This window comes from Apis florea, unplaced genomic scaffold (assembly GCF_048593485.1).
Source record: "Apis florea isolate Af1SG1 unplaced genomic scaffold, ASM4859348v1 contig_3367_pilon, whole genome shotgun sequence".
Lineage (NCBI taxonomy): Eukaryota > Metazoa > Arthropoda > Insecta > Hymenoptera > Apidae > Apis > Apis florea.
Genome location: NW_028256746.1, coordinates 2,109,756 through 2,123,871, shown reverse-complemented (window position 1 = coordinate 2,123,871; position 14,116 = coordinate 2,109,756). Strand labels below are relative to the sequence as shown.

Genomic DNA, 14,116 nt, shown 5'->3' with positions numbered 1-14,116 from the left:
TAGTAATTCGCAACGATGATTCATTTCTTTTCTCTTTTTACAAATCTTTGTAACATCACGTCCCGTTTCGATCTTCTTCGAATCTTCCCTCGCGAAATTTTATTTACGCGCGCACTTTTCTTATCTCGATCGATTAAGCGAAAATGTCCGATCCAAATTCTAAGGGATTTAAAAATTACGCGCTTCTTTTACACCGAGTAAACGAGCTTTAAAACCTTCGCTGCTGCCCATGTTGAAGTGGGTCAAACTCGACACCGCCTCGTGCCTCGTTATCGATTGTTTAGTTGTTAGATAAGATGATGTGTTTCGCGCGCGCAAAGATAAATCCGTTCTCTAATGTTTGCAATGACGTGAAACGGATTCAACGGGTCAAGAATCATCACTTTCCCCCCTCTCCCCCCTCCTCTTCTCTGTTTACGTTATACAATCGCTGGAGAGAATCGTCATCTCTTTTCTCCCCCGATCGCATCGTCAAAAGAATCCGGTAAAATCAACTCAACGATCGTATCGTATAAATATTAATCGGCCTTTTTTTCTTCTCGCCCCGGGTACACACAACACATGTGTGTTGCATATTTATAAAGCGCCTCGAATCGTCGTCCATTACGAATGCGGGATCTCGTTTCGTAAGGCTTCTTCTTCTTCTTCTTCTTTTCTGTGTTCCTGCCTTCGATCCCGTGTAATGGCCGACCACAGAGGTCACCTCGCTCTCCCGCTTTACTTTCCATCGAGAGTGGCCCATCTTCGATTATCCATTTTTTCGACCGAATTCCAATCTCACCCCCGTTTTACAATTAGCGAAATTTTCCAAAATGAATTTCAGATCGAAACGTTCTTCTTTTCACGTACGAAAGAGAAAGAGGGGGAGGGTATGACGCGCAATTAAGCCTCGATAAGGATTTATCGAATGCGTTTATTTTTCATTTTTTCTTTTTCGTCTATCGTCTAAGCGGCGAGGATCCGTTGCGAGCCGTGTCGCATTCCACCCGGTTCCTCGTCTGAAATTCTCGGCTGTCTAGATGCCGGAAGCGTAATCCGAGCGGTATGCTCGCGAGCGCGCAATTAACGGGAGTTCCTCCTTGAACCTTGAGAGTATACGGAAAGGACGAGATAAAGTATCGGCAATTTTTTCCAAAAAATCCCTTCCTGCTCTCTTATTGGAAATTCTTTCTTTCGCTCGTAACCAGCGCCTACTCTTCACTGGTGGAAAGAAGTGTAGAAGTTAGTTCGATGGTTCATTGTTCGAAAAGGCGAAATTTTTAACTAGTTACTTTTTTCCAATAGCCAACTCACTTCGCACGTTTTGTTGAAAAAATCCTAGCATCACGCATTATACAAGAGAATCTATAATTCGAATTGTTCAAAATCGTAAAAATTACTTTTCATTTCATTTATGAAGTAAGGATAATCTTAATTTATTCGCATAAAATTACAATTTACAAATTAAACCATCGTTAGAAATCGCTTAATTGGCTTACGCGTATTATGAGAAATTTTTTAATACATTTTTTAAATATATCGTACGAAAATACTCGTGAAAATATTTCCTTCCGAAATTAACGTTCTTTCCACGTGTGAACAGCACTCACTCGCTTACCTACTTACTTGACAAAATAAACCAACTCTCTTCCGCCTATGTAAAATAATTTACGCTCTACGCGCGTGTGACAATAAATATATCTTATATATATATATATATTTGTCACGAGGAAAACACGGAATCGGCTTACCACGAGGCGAGTTACATTAAAAAAAAAAAAAAAAGAAAGACAAAAGCGAAGGTAGGAGGCAAAGAAAGCGAGAACGCGTATATCACCGCGTATTCGTAACGTAACATATTGTTAACGTGGAATCAATTTTATGAATGAATACATTTGTACGTAATTGTAAAGCGCGCGTGAGTTACGATTTGAAATTAGCATAGTTAGGCGGTGTATCGTGTTCTTGGAAGAGGAAAAAAAAAAAAAAAAGGGAGGAAGGAGAAGAGGAGGGGAAAAGAAAGGTGACACTACGTGTACCGTTACGGTGTTCGCGATTTTTCGCCATGGTAACGATAAATTATACCCGGGCGAGCAATGATTAACAGACGGTTGTTGTGATGGCAGGATATAAAATATGCCACGATATGAAGAATGGTTTAATTCACTGTAACTTACGACCCACCCCCCTCCGTTCCCTATCGTATTCAAATCGGCCGATTTATTCCGTTTCGACCGACAATGGATCTCACCCTCTTTCAGTTCCCGCTCCCGACCATTATTATATATACGCGTCGTGGATCGTATCAAGTCTCACTTCGAAACTGCGCATCGTCTACGACGATTCTAGAAAACGTTTCGTTTATTTGATTCACTTTCCACCATTCATGGAATGATGGAATCGAATTTTGAATTTCCACGGGGAAGGGAAAGGAAGAAGAAAATCGGTTCGAAAATTCTGTTGGCGAGAAACGTGGAGAAGTTTGTTCGGAACGAGGAATGCAAAAGAAAGATTCCTTTTTTTAATACCTATTTAGCTCGTCAACGATGCACTAATAAGAGTTGATAAACAAGCGAGGTTCATTAATTATCGAATAATCGAGTTCTCTTTCACCTCGAGACCACCGGCTGCGACTTAACTTGGTAAAATCCATCACAATGAAACGTCCAAACGCGTTCGATCGACAGGATCCCCGTTGCTTCGCATCACTCGCGGGATGGCGACTGTTCGGCCACGTGCGCGTATCCAACAGGTGGTCTTACTATTTCCACGCAGTGCTATTCACAAATCGTCTGGAGAATCGATATTTTTCTCGACACGCGATATTCCTCCATTAGCCTTTAGCCGAAAGGTTTCGCAGTATCGGATGGAAAATCGAATTATCCTTAGTCTTAGCTCTCGAACAAAGGGTTTTAAAAATTTAACCGCGCGAAAGAAACGTTATATCAACATCGTTCGGATTTCGATAAATATCTATAATTTTATAATTGTATTTTACGCAACGCGCACGGTTCTTCATCGCGAATGTTTACGAGCCGTTTGTGAAATCTAACGAAATTTTATGTCACGCTTTTACGCGCGTTTTACACGCGCCATTTTTAACGAAAGCGTTGAAACGATCCTTTTCGATAGTCCACTTTCTCTCTTAAATCGAAATTTCAACTCCGTGTTACGATCTCGTTTTCCGCTGCCGGATATGATATCGGATATCAGGCATCGTTGAACTTTGCCTCTCTTCATGGCCCATTTAAAAATTATTACGCGCGCCCATAAACGTTTTATCCAACCTTATCACCGCGAATTTTATATTTACAATCGAATTTGTAATCGCGCCAATTCAAATTTTAATTATCCTAAAATAATCGTAATAACGATAATAGCACTAATAATAATTATTATTTCGCTTTCACGTCGACCTTTTTCTTTTTTTTTTTTTTTTTCCATTCTACCTGTCTTTAGTTTGCCCACGATAAACAAGCTTTTCTACGTTCCAAGTTGATTTTTCGTCGACAGAATTTCTCGAAACTTGGCGAAATTTAGAATCTTCCTCGTTAAATTTTAAGGAAAAAAAAAAAAAAAAAAAGAAAAAGAATATTTCTCTTTAAAGTTAAAAATTTCGCTGCTTAATGAATCCATTTAAATTCATTTGCAGAAAAATTTATTCTCTGGCTACTTGAATTATTGAAACCAGAAACGTCGATTCTCAACCCATTCTCTTAAAAAAAAGATTGAAGGTTTAACGTAACGATTAACCAATAATTGGGCAGCTGCGCCCTAACGTAATTACCCTTTTCTTCTCACCTCGCGCCCTCTCTTACGATATAAACACCATTGCGACGATACCACTTTTGCAACGATTTAGAGTGGCGTTTATGTGCCCACATGTTACTCCCATGCGAACGATTTATCCCGAGTTTCGTTCGTCGAATCGTCACCTAGACGACGTTCGAATCGTGAACCGCATCTTTCATCTGCCTACGTGCCTACGTCTATTCATATAGGTTAAAGCCCTCGCACGTTACGTGAGCAAACACTTGTTATAATAATGCAATAAAGGAAAAAAATAAGAGAGAGAAAATATCCACGTTCATATTGTGCCGCACACCTCTATGTTCGATGGATTTAACGGCTCGATGATTCATTGAGATCCATTAATGCTTGGAAGAAGTTGTTTTTGTTTCGTCTTTACCTTTCGCGCATGGCGAATCGATTACACGCTTTTTTTCGTTTTCTTCTTACGAAGAAAGAAAACATCCTATTCTTAAATCGATCGATTTCGATTTATTTTTTTTCCTAACGAAACTTTTTGACCGTAATTTTTTTATCGCAATTGATAAATAAAAAAAAATATAAAGTAGGAAATTAACCAAAAAAGAACGAGATACCAACAATGAAACGTTTCTTTATTTATTATCGGAATGGTTTTCAACAAATGCCGATAACCGAAGCGTTAAGAAAACAGTTACAGTTTCGTTGTTGTCGCTGCTGACTCGTTTTCTAGCTTCCGGGTGCATATCTCCTTTACTAGGAATTTAATACCTACCACGTTTTGCCAGCAGTGCAGCTAGCTTCCTCAGAGGTCGAATGGCGTCTGCTGAAGTCTCTCTATACCCGGAACCATCGAGCAGAGACGAATATATCTACTCCCAGATTAATTCGTATAAAAGATCAAATTCACGGCTCAATCGATAACCACGCCGTTCTCCCTTACCATCTAGTTCCAGCTTTATCTAAAAATCAAATCTATCGAAACGCTTATCGTGAAATAATTTAATCGAAAAAGAGAATTCTTAATTAGATTCGAATTTTTTTGAGCCACGTTACACGAGTCGAATTATAGCACGAGTTGCACAACGTGTCGGGCGAAAATGTCCCGCACACCCACATCTTCCGAAACCGGATCGATAAACTAAGAGAGACGTAAGCAGCGTAAATTTCACGAATTTACTACTGAATGAAACGTTGGCCGGCAAAGAGCAAGCGAACACGTAGCGATAGTTTCACTTTTATATAAAGCCGTACGGGATTCAAGTTTTCCCTCTCTCTTTGCATTAGGGATCAAAGGTCAGCCACGGCATTAATTAGCACCCGAGTGAAAGCGTTAACTTGGAATTACACGAGCCCATAATCGGCCATGGCGATTATCCTTCCCCTTATTCTACGGGATAAACTTCGATTTCGGCGGGAAAGAATAGAAATTAATCGATCGAATATATTTTTGGGCGATCGAACGAGTCAACGAGGTTAGGTCGAGAGAGATAATAATAACGGAAAATAGAATATCTTTATTCCAGCAATTTTTACAATTTGTGATATATCTTTTTTTCTGAAATATTCCATCTCCTCTTCAAGGCACCGATCGAAGTAGCGATGAAAGGAGTAGTAGTACAGAGTCGATCCCAGCTACCTGATAAATATCAACTGGTAAACATCGCGAGTCCCACGACCACGCCTCTCAGTCTATTCTGTTTCACCGAGCGGCAGTCGCCGTCAATGAGCATAAATCGAACAGATTTTTCCGGAACCTGTTCGTTCCTCTCCCAAGTAAGCTCCCCACTTTCTCCGTTACGAATGACCTCGTTAAACCTCGTGGTTAGGAACCAACCCCGTTTTCGAATTTCTCTCCTTCTCACTGCGAACGAACGCTCAAGAAGAAACCGAAGATACGATCTCAAAATTTCTCGATGAAATATATCTTGATTAAAATTTAAGAACGAAGAAAACGAGCGAATAATTTCTCAGTAGAATACATCGTGTGACACGGACTGGAGTATTCCAAAATTGGCTTTCGTTTCTCTAAAAGACGAGGTAAGAATCAAAAACTGCGAAGATCGAGATTCTCTTTCCCGAAATCTGTCTATCATTACGAACGAACCTGTTTCGATCTATTCGAAGAAAGCACGTGACCAAAATTTAATCAATAAAAGATAGTTTCATTTTCGAAGGAAAACGACCGATCTGAAAATTTCTAAAATACACTTGATAAGAATCAAAAACTGCGAAGATCGATATCCTCTTTCCCAAAATCTATGCTCTCTGTCTATCGTTACAAACGATCGTTACAAACGACGCTGAGGTTTCGATCTCTTTCTTGAACAAACGACATCTCTTTTTCAAAATCGATTATATTTACGATCGATTCGAGGAAAGTGACCAATCTCAAATTCTGGCTTTCGTTTCTCGAGAAGAAGGCAAGAATCAAAGATCTTCCTTCCTTCTGTTCTATCGTTGATCCTTACGAAACGACGTTGGAGGTTGAAAACCTCGTTGCTCGAAACCAACTCTTAAAACCGAGCGAATTACCGTTCGATTCGAAGAAAGCACGTGGCCAATCCCAAAAATTTCCCAATAAGATGTATCATTAAAATTGAAGGCGGCATTTGTTCGCGCGAGAGACGCGCGAGCCAAGAATGAGAAACTGCGGCGCACGCTCTGCCGGGCGGTAGATTGGAAAGAAAAGCAAAACGCGATTTTATGGGATATATTCATGGTGGCACAGGTGGCTGGCCTGGCTACGTGACGATGAGTATCTGACGGCGCGCATAATGGACAGGCCGCGTGGGCACGGTTAGTTTTATAGAGCCCACACGTCCGGAATACAAAATTCTCGCGGTGTACTTCCGCGATGAGATCACCCGCCCTCTCCTTCAACCGTGCCAATTCGACGTCGGTCGCCCAACCCGTGATATACGACTTTGATGGCCCATTGGAGAAGATCCGGACGAAAAGGAGTCTATCCACGGAAGGAATTTACGTCGTTGTCTCCAATCGCCGATGGAATTGGAAGAGAATAAGTAGGGAAAGAAGGGAGGAAAAGCATGGAAATATTCGATATTAACCCTTCCGTACGATATCTTTCTCTGGAAACGTAGCGTCGATATTTTGTTTGTATCAATTTTTCTTTTCAATAAACGGAGCAACTCACGGTGCACATTTTTGATACGGCGGAGAAGTGGCCTATAGCGAAAGGGTTAAAGTGAAAGATCGAGAAAGAGGGGAAGAATTTTAACCCTTTGCACTGTCGCCTTCCCACGTTTTATTATTATACTAACGTAAATATATGTATAATATAACTCTATTCTAGGAACTCTCGTTGATTGGTAATCTTCTTTTCTCGAGCAGCGTGCACATTTTTGGTGAAGTCGAAAGGGTTAAAGAAAAAAACGATTGTAAGTTTAACTAAAATCATCGATCGATTGGAAAAGAGGTTGGAATTGATCCCGTTGTAATTCGTAAAATTGCACGATCAAAGATATCGCGGTTACAATATCGGAACAAGGTTTCGAGAGAGATTTATGAAACTTGGAAACTTTCTATCTCGTACGATACGGTGTAGGTACATGGTATATGGTACGAGAAGGGACGAGCGAAGCGCAGGTGCATCGATATCAGAGGAGACAGAAACGCTTCGAGTATATACGGTTGGTTGGTCGTTTAACAAGATGGAATTAATTTTTATATCGTATACGAATAACGATCGTAACAAAGTTGGATCCCTCGCGATTTCATTAATGGGGAGGCGGTGCCGGAGGGGGAACACGGTTTCCGTGTTCGATCTTCCGGTACAAAGTTGTATAAACCGGGATGTATAAATTACTTTTCGCGTTTGAAATTGTTTCCCTTCACTTATTATTATTCGAAGCATTGATTATTATCTGTTAACACGCGACAATGTTAAATTATCGCGTAATCAATCGTGACGAGGAATAAATAATAGAAACGAAAAATATTTCGAAACTGTGTTAATTAATTGTATAAATTTATAAGAGGATTAAAGGGGGACGGATTGTTCGATGGATTTAAAAAATTTCCTCTCTTTATTATTATTATCATCATCTCGCGACAAATTCACGGCGGATACAAAAAAAGAAAAAGAAACGAATCCCTGAATTTGAAATTAGTTCTAGCAGAGATGATCGGTCCGGGCTCGATTAAATCTCGCCAAAGATGAAGCCCACGCCTCGCGACACGCCACGTCTCGAGAAGGGATCGAGAAATTAGCGTTGATTCGTGTAATTACAGTTCATCCGAGTAATTATATAGCCTCACGTCCAATCGGGAATCCTGTGCCGCTAGCGTCATTAATAAATTTATCGATAAATACGTCAGACTGCCTCTCCCCTCCTTCTTTTCCTCTCCCCACTCGTCGTCAGTATCGGTATCCGAGACCGGCTGATAATGCGAGTAATTACGCCCGCTCATTCGCCTCGTGCGTTTATTAACATGTACGTTTGCATAAATTCCGATCCTTTTCGAAATGGATCCTTTATCAGTTGCGTTTCTGCAACAACCGATTCTTTTTCTCCGACCGATGCGCGTGACTTTTCGTGGAAGCTGGAGTTTTACCGGTCGGTTGATTGATAATTCCATGGACGAAGCGAAACGAGTTCATGAATTTTATGGAAAGAGAATTTTCCACGAAAGAAGATTTAACTTTCGATAAGATTTCTATGGTTTTTCGCCGAGGGATGAGTTTCCTTCATCTTCGATAGTGATACACACAGAAGAAGAAGCGAAAGAAGACGCGATTGTAAAGTTGATTTTCGTGGAATAAATAAATTTCATGGAGAGGGAATTAAGCGAGAATTTTTCTGCTCCTTCAAAGAAGATTTAACTTCGTTATCTTTCGATAAGATTTCTATATGGTTTTTCGTGGAGGCTGAGTTCACGTGAAATAATAAATATCGCGGAAAGAAAAACTTAAGCAGAGAGTGGTTTTATTCCTCGAAAGAAGATTTTCGAAAGAAGGCAGTCTGGAAGGCAGGCAAAATTGGTGGATCGAGTAATAAATCAGTAATGACCGTGTCGGAATCGCGAGAAGCATTTGGTAAAATCAGAGTAGGATCCGTTAGGATGGCGCTCGTGGCGATGAAACTATCGAGAGGATCGATGCCCGGTTTCTCTAAACACCGCGTCGATCCTCCCTCTCGTTAACGAGCCGTCGACGATCCCTCGAGACGCGTCCACCTATATTAACTTCGCCCTGCTTTCTCATCATCCGCCACTAAAAACACGAATTTCGACCCATTACGAGACGTCTGGCACTCCCAGTGAGCCATCACGCCATTTCTTTTTACCCGATCGACGCGTCCTTGCCAATGGAAGAGAAAAATATAAAATCCATCTCGCTAATCTGATATATATATATATAACGACATCGATAATAAAATAAAATGTTAAAATAAAAAAGAAATTCGTGAGAAATATCGATCGAGACACGATGAAAAATCATCTCCTCTCCTCCTTCTCCGTGAGAAACGATCCGTCATCGATCATCCGGACGACACGTGTTTGCACGTGGAACACGAGTCGAGCCACGCGACGACGGATCAGTTTCCCTGGGCGAAGAATTCGATCTCGTTCGAATTCGATCCACCTTCCGGGGGCTTATTGACGGAACGAAGCACGCGGGAAAATGACTTAATACGAGCACACGAGGGGAGTTGGGGAGGAGAGATGGCCCCTGGCGATCGGCCGGACCACCCAGCAGGTGATTGCCGTGGAGAGGATCTATCCGTGCGCTGCTCTGCCTTCCACGCTGCTTTAATAGTGCCCCGCATTCCTAGATCCTCCTCTAAGCCAGACGGAAAACTCTTTGGCCGGGCCTGGATCTTGCCTCCCAGGCATCCAGACTCGTTCGTGTCTCGTCGATATTTTCTTCTTCTTCTTCTTCTTCCTCTTCCTCTTCTTGTTCTTCTTCTTCTTCTTCTTCTTCTTGCTTTTTCTTTTCCTTTTCTTTTCTTTTTCGTTCTTTTGTTCGTTTGTCGATTCGCTCCTTTTTGGAATTTAGATCATGTTTCGTAATTATTCGTCGTTTCACATTAGCACGGAGGGAGGGAGATAGATTGGAGATAGATCTTTTATGACGTAGTATCGTTAATGATGGGATGGATGTTTATAGATCGTTGGTTTTCTCCCCTTTTCGTAAATAAAATTTATTACCTGTTACATGTAAGAAGATTCGCTTCAGAAATGGTTTCGACTCGAAACTCGTAATTTATGACGGTACTCTGTAATTACAGTTTCAATTACACTTGATAAAGTGGTGCTATGAATTAAGGTATGCCTAAAATCCTTATAGATTATAAAAATAGACGATTGTTCGAATACTTCGAAGCTGAAATAACAAAACTCGTTACCTGCATTAGCATCGACAGGTCTCTATATTTGGACGAGGATCGGGTCGAGGAAATTTGCCTCGCAAACGAGATCTACAATGTCTTTATATCGATACGTAGCATCTTTTGTTAGCATCTACTCGAACGTATCGATCGCGATATTTGTTTTTAAAATGTATCAACATTGTAATTAGATCGAGGAGGATCAGATAAGTCGAGCCGCCGCCTCCTCCCCGAATCGCTTTCGCCAAATGAAATGTAAATTCCTTCCGCGGAAAGATCGGCTATCGGCGGCGCGAATGAAATGCAAATTTCGATTCGATACAGATGAGAAATCCGATACCAAGGCCGTTCCTCGCCTCCTCATCAGCTGACACCGATCTCGACCACACCGCAAAGCCGCAGTTTTTTCGCAACGCTTCGTCGCTGCCATCTACCGGCTCTTCTCCAAGGATTAGTTTCGATGGAAAAATTCATGTGTTATATATATATATACACTTCTGTTTGTTGTATATGTACGCTCGTGACGCACGTGTTTGAGAAGATTCTAGAGGGCAAAGTTTGTAAACTTAAATAAATCGGTTTTATTTGTATGAATACACGGAGGATGTATTTTCTGCGCGCTGGACGATCACGAGAATTCTTGGATTTTCATTGTTGTCGGTAAACGGTATTCGCACGGAGACATATCTAATCGTAAAGCAATAAAACTATTGGTTCGCGATGCGTTAAGTTAGAAATGAATTGCGGAAGTTTATGCAATTATGGAAAATGTGGAAAAAATTTTTTCACAGAATATTTTACGATACGCTAAATATATAAATACGTTTAAATACGATATATTATGTCATTTAAAGGATGAATAGATCTTTATTTCAACTCAACTTTTCTAATTATGTTCTTGGAAATATTAATTTATATAAATATCCGGAATGTAGTTATATCGAAAGATATATATTACGATATTTAATAGATAAACAGATTCTATTTTAATTCCACTTTTCTAATTATGCTCGTGGAATTATTAATGTATATAATGCGGTGTAATTACAAGCAATTGAAGTTTGCGTTAAGCGAAGCGAAACGCAAATAGAACGAGGTTGCTCTGTTACACAGCCGTTTCCCGTCTCGCTTCATCTAAAATGCTTACAACTTAATAAATAAACCTGAAATATTTTTCTGTACCACCTTTTGTGTTTGTTTTCGTCTCTATAATTGACTCTCCAAAGATGTTTCATAAATACATATATATATATATACAGTGCACGAATATCATTCCGTATTCTAATTTCTATTTATATACGTTGGCACGAGGAAATACGTACTATTATATTCGTATGAAAAACGTGAAAGAATTTGCAATTGATATTTGTTATATACGTTTCCACGTTATTTTTTTATCTAAAATTCACCGAACTTATTAAAACGTATTATTGATCGTTCGTTTTAGCAAGCGATATTCAATTATCCGAATAAAAGGACGTTATGTTGGAGACGCGAATAGTAGTAACGAACGAAGCAACGATCATGCGTACATTCTATTCAATTTTATGTCTAATTTATCGTCACTTTGACGTTGAATATAATGCCCATTTTATTGCCCGGAGAAAGTGCAGCGTAAGTAAAAATTTTCCAACAATTCACCATAAACTTTATCATTCGTTCGTTGTGTAATCCATGTGCCTCATTGTGAAAGAAACGAGAACGATTGTGCCGGAGTTTAAATTATATTCGAAAAATATTTTGTTTGAATATCTATGCGTAAATTGAACGTCGATTATTCGACGTACTGTGAATACGCGCCGTGTATTATTAACATTCAACCATCCACGATTTTCGCGAACCAATTACCATTATCAATTCCTAAACAACTTAAAGAAAGCGTGGTAGTATCGCCGACAGGAAAATTCCACGCGACATTTTTCAACTTTTCAACGACGCGCCGTAAAATCTAAGCGGATCGTTTTACGGACCGTGTATTTTTGCATACCTCGAGATCCGATCGATCCATAAGTTTAGAAAGTTAGGCGACGTCTTAACGACGCTCTAAATCAATCGATCGATGAGATCGATGAGAAGAGGGACGAAATATCTCGATGATCTCCCGATACAAATTGAAATTGCGTGCTTTATTTGAGAGAAAGAGAGAGAGAAGAGAAAATTTGAATTTTGGAAATAGAACTACTCGAAGAGAATATTCGAAGCGTTCGTCGAGCATTTGAGAGAGATTATTGTAAGAGATTGGAGATGTATGTATGTAAATTTCTGTTGACAAAATTTGTTGATTCAACATTTAATATATCCGCTCGTCGTTCTCGTTCTTTTTCTCCTCGATCACTCGTTACCGGTACTAGAGTTGCGATAATGATAGGTATCGGATCGTAATAAAGACAGGGTTGGGGCGCGGAGGACGTTACACTGATTTAATGACCCGTTCCTCGAGTTGTCGTTGGCCATGGGGTCAATTAACAGGCATATTTTTCATGCGACGCGCTCGTTGCCCGGAAGCTGCAACCGCCACACGCGATTTCGATCATCATCAGGATGGACGCTGTGCGTGTGTTCTTCCCGATAAGAACCAGTTTTTCTTTTTTCTTTTTTTTTTTTTAATTCGAATTTATTAATTTATTAGACGAAAACGGGATGCGAGAAAGTATCTCTATATATATATTTTTTTTTATTTTTCAGGCGACGAAACAAAAGTTGCGAGCCGAAACATTTTAACCAAACCACGAATAATTTTACGCGATTTTTTACGAGATTTCGACGAGGATGGAATTAATCTTTCATTCGAATTTATTAACTTATTAATTTAGTTTTTCATTATTTCTCATACGAACATATCAATTTATAATATTTTTCTATGTGTTATTCGAAAGAACGAATTCATTATTTTATTCGAATTTGTCGATCGATCAGACTTGAAAGTGGGGGACGACTCCTTATTTTTCATATCTCGATTATTTTTCACGCGATGGATAAAAGTTGCGACGTAAAACATTTTGTCGAAACTAAATGAATAATTCTACGCGACAAAGTGCAATTAACATTCATTCCCGCGAAGACAAAGAAGAAAAAAAAATTCACGTCACCGCTCGAAGCACTCGGGCCAAGTGCACGCGCAATCAAGTGAATACGAATCTAATCGTTATGTGTCCACGTGTGTTGGACGCGTGGTATCTGCGTGGACTTCTTCATTAACGCGAGAGGGATTCTTTATCGGCGTGGCTCGTCGAGTTTTAACGATTCGCACGACTATTAGCATCTCGTTTCCCTCTTTCCAAATCGATTAATCGTCTCGTATTCTCCGGCATAAATAATTTATTCGTAGTGGCCTATCCTCCATCATGGTAAGTAACATCTTGATCCAAATTTGATGAAAACGCGTTTTTATTTGAGAACAGAATTTGAGGATTATCTTTTAAAGATTATTAATCATCAAGGCTTGGAATTTTTTTCGATGAAAAAATTATAAACGTTTATTAGAATATATATATATTTTAAAGTGTAATTATGAAATAAAATGTATTATCTTATGATTGCGACAATAAGTATTTGTAAAGTATTTTAAATAATTGGAAATATTGATTTATTTCGCTCGACAAAGTGTTGTTCAAGCTACCTCTCTACTTTGGCGTTGTAATCAATAAAATTAGGAATTAGCGATCTGTTTAGTTTGTGTTTTAGTTATTATTTTATTATCGTATTTTAGTTATCGGTAATCTGTTTAGTGATTAGTTTAGCGTTGAACAGGGGCTTGACACAAACTTCTGAATTGTTAATTTGTTGACAAACGGGAAAGGGAGTGGGGAAAAATCAATTCTACAAACACTTCAAAAAAGTATCTATTCTTGCATTTCTCTTCGCAGTGATCTTCATGGATATTTGAGACGAATAATTTCTATGAATTTTCTGATCTTGAAGTGTGTGAATTTCACAAAGTGTGAAAAAGTCAACGTTTTGACAAGTGGAAAAATGAAATTGAAAACGAGTTGTTTTGACAAAACGTTGAAAGCCAA

The 14,116-nt window shown here is 39.4% G+C and overlaps 1 long non-coding RNA gene across 1 annotated transcript; it reads left to right on the top strand.

The window, feature by feature from the left end:
* Positions 1-11,602: 11,602 nt before the first annotated feature.
* On the top strand, positions 11,603-14,116 carry LOC147657009 (uncharacterized). The gene is made up of 3 exons (XR_015293220.1): positions 11,603-11,714; positions 12,786-13,447; positions 13,967-14,116. It is a non-coding gene; the product is annotated as an uncharacterized LOC147657009 (long non-coding RNA).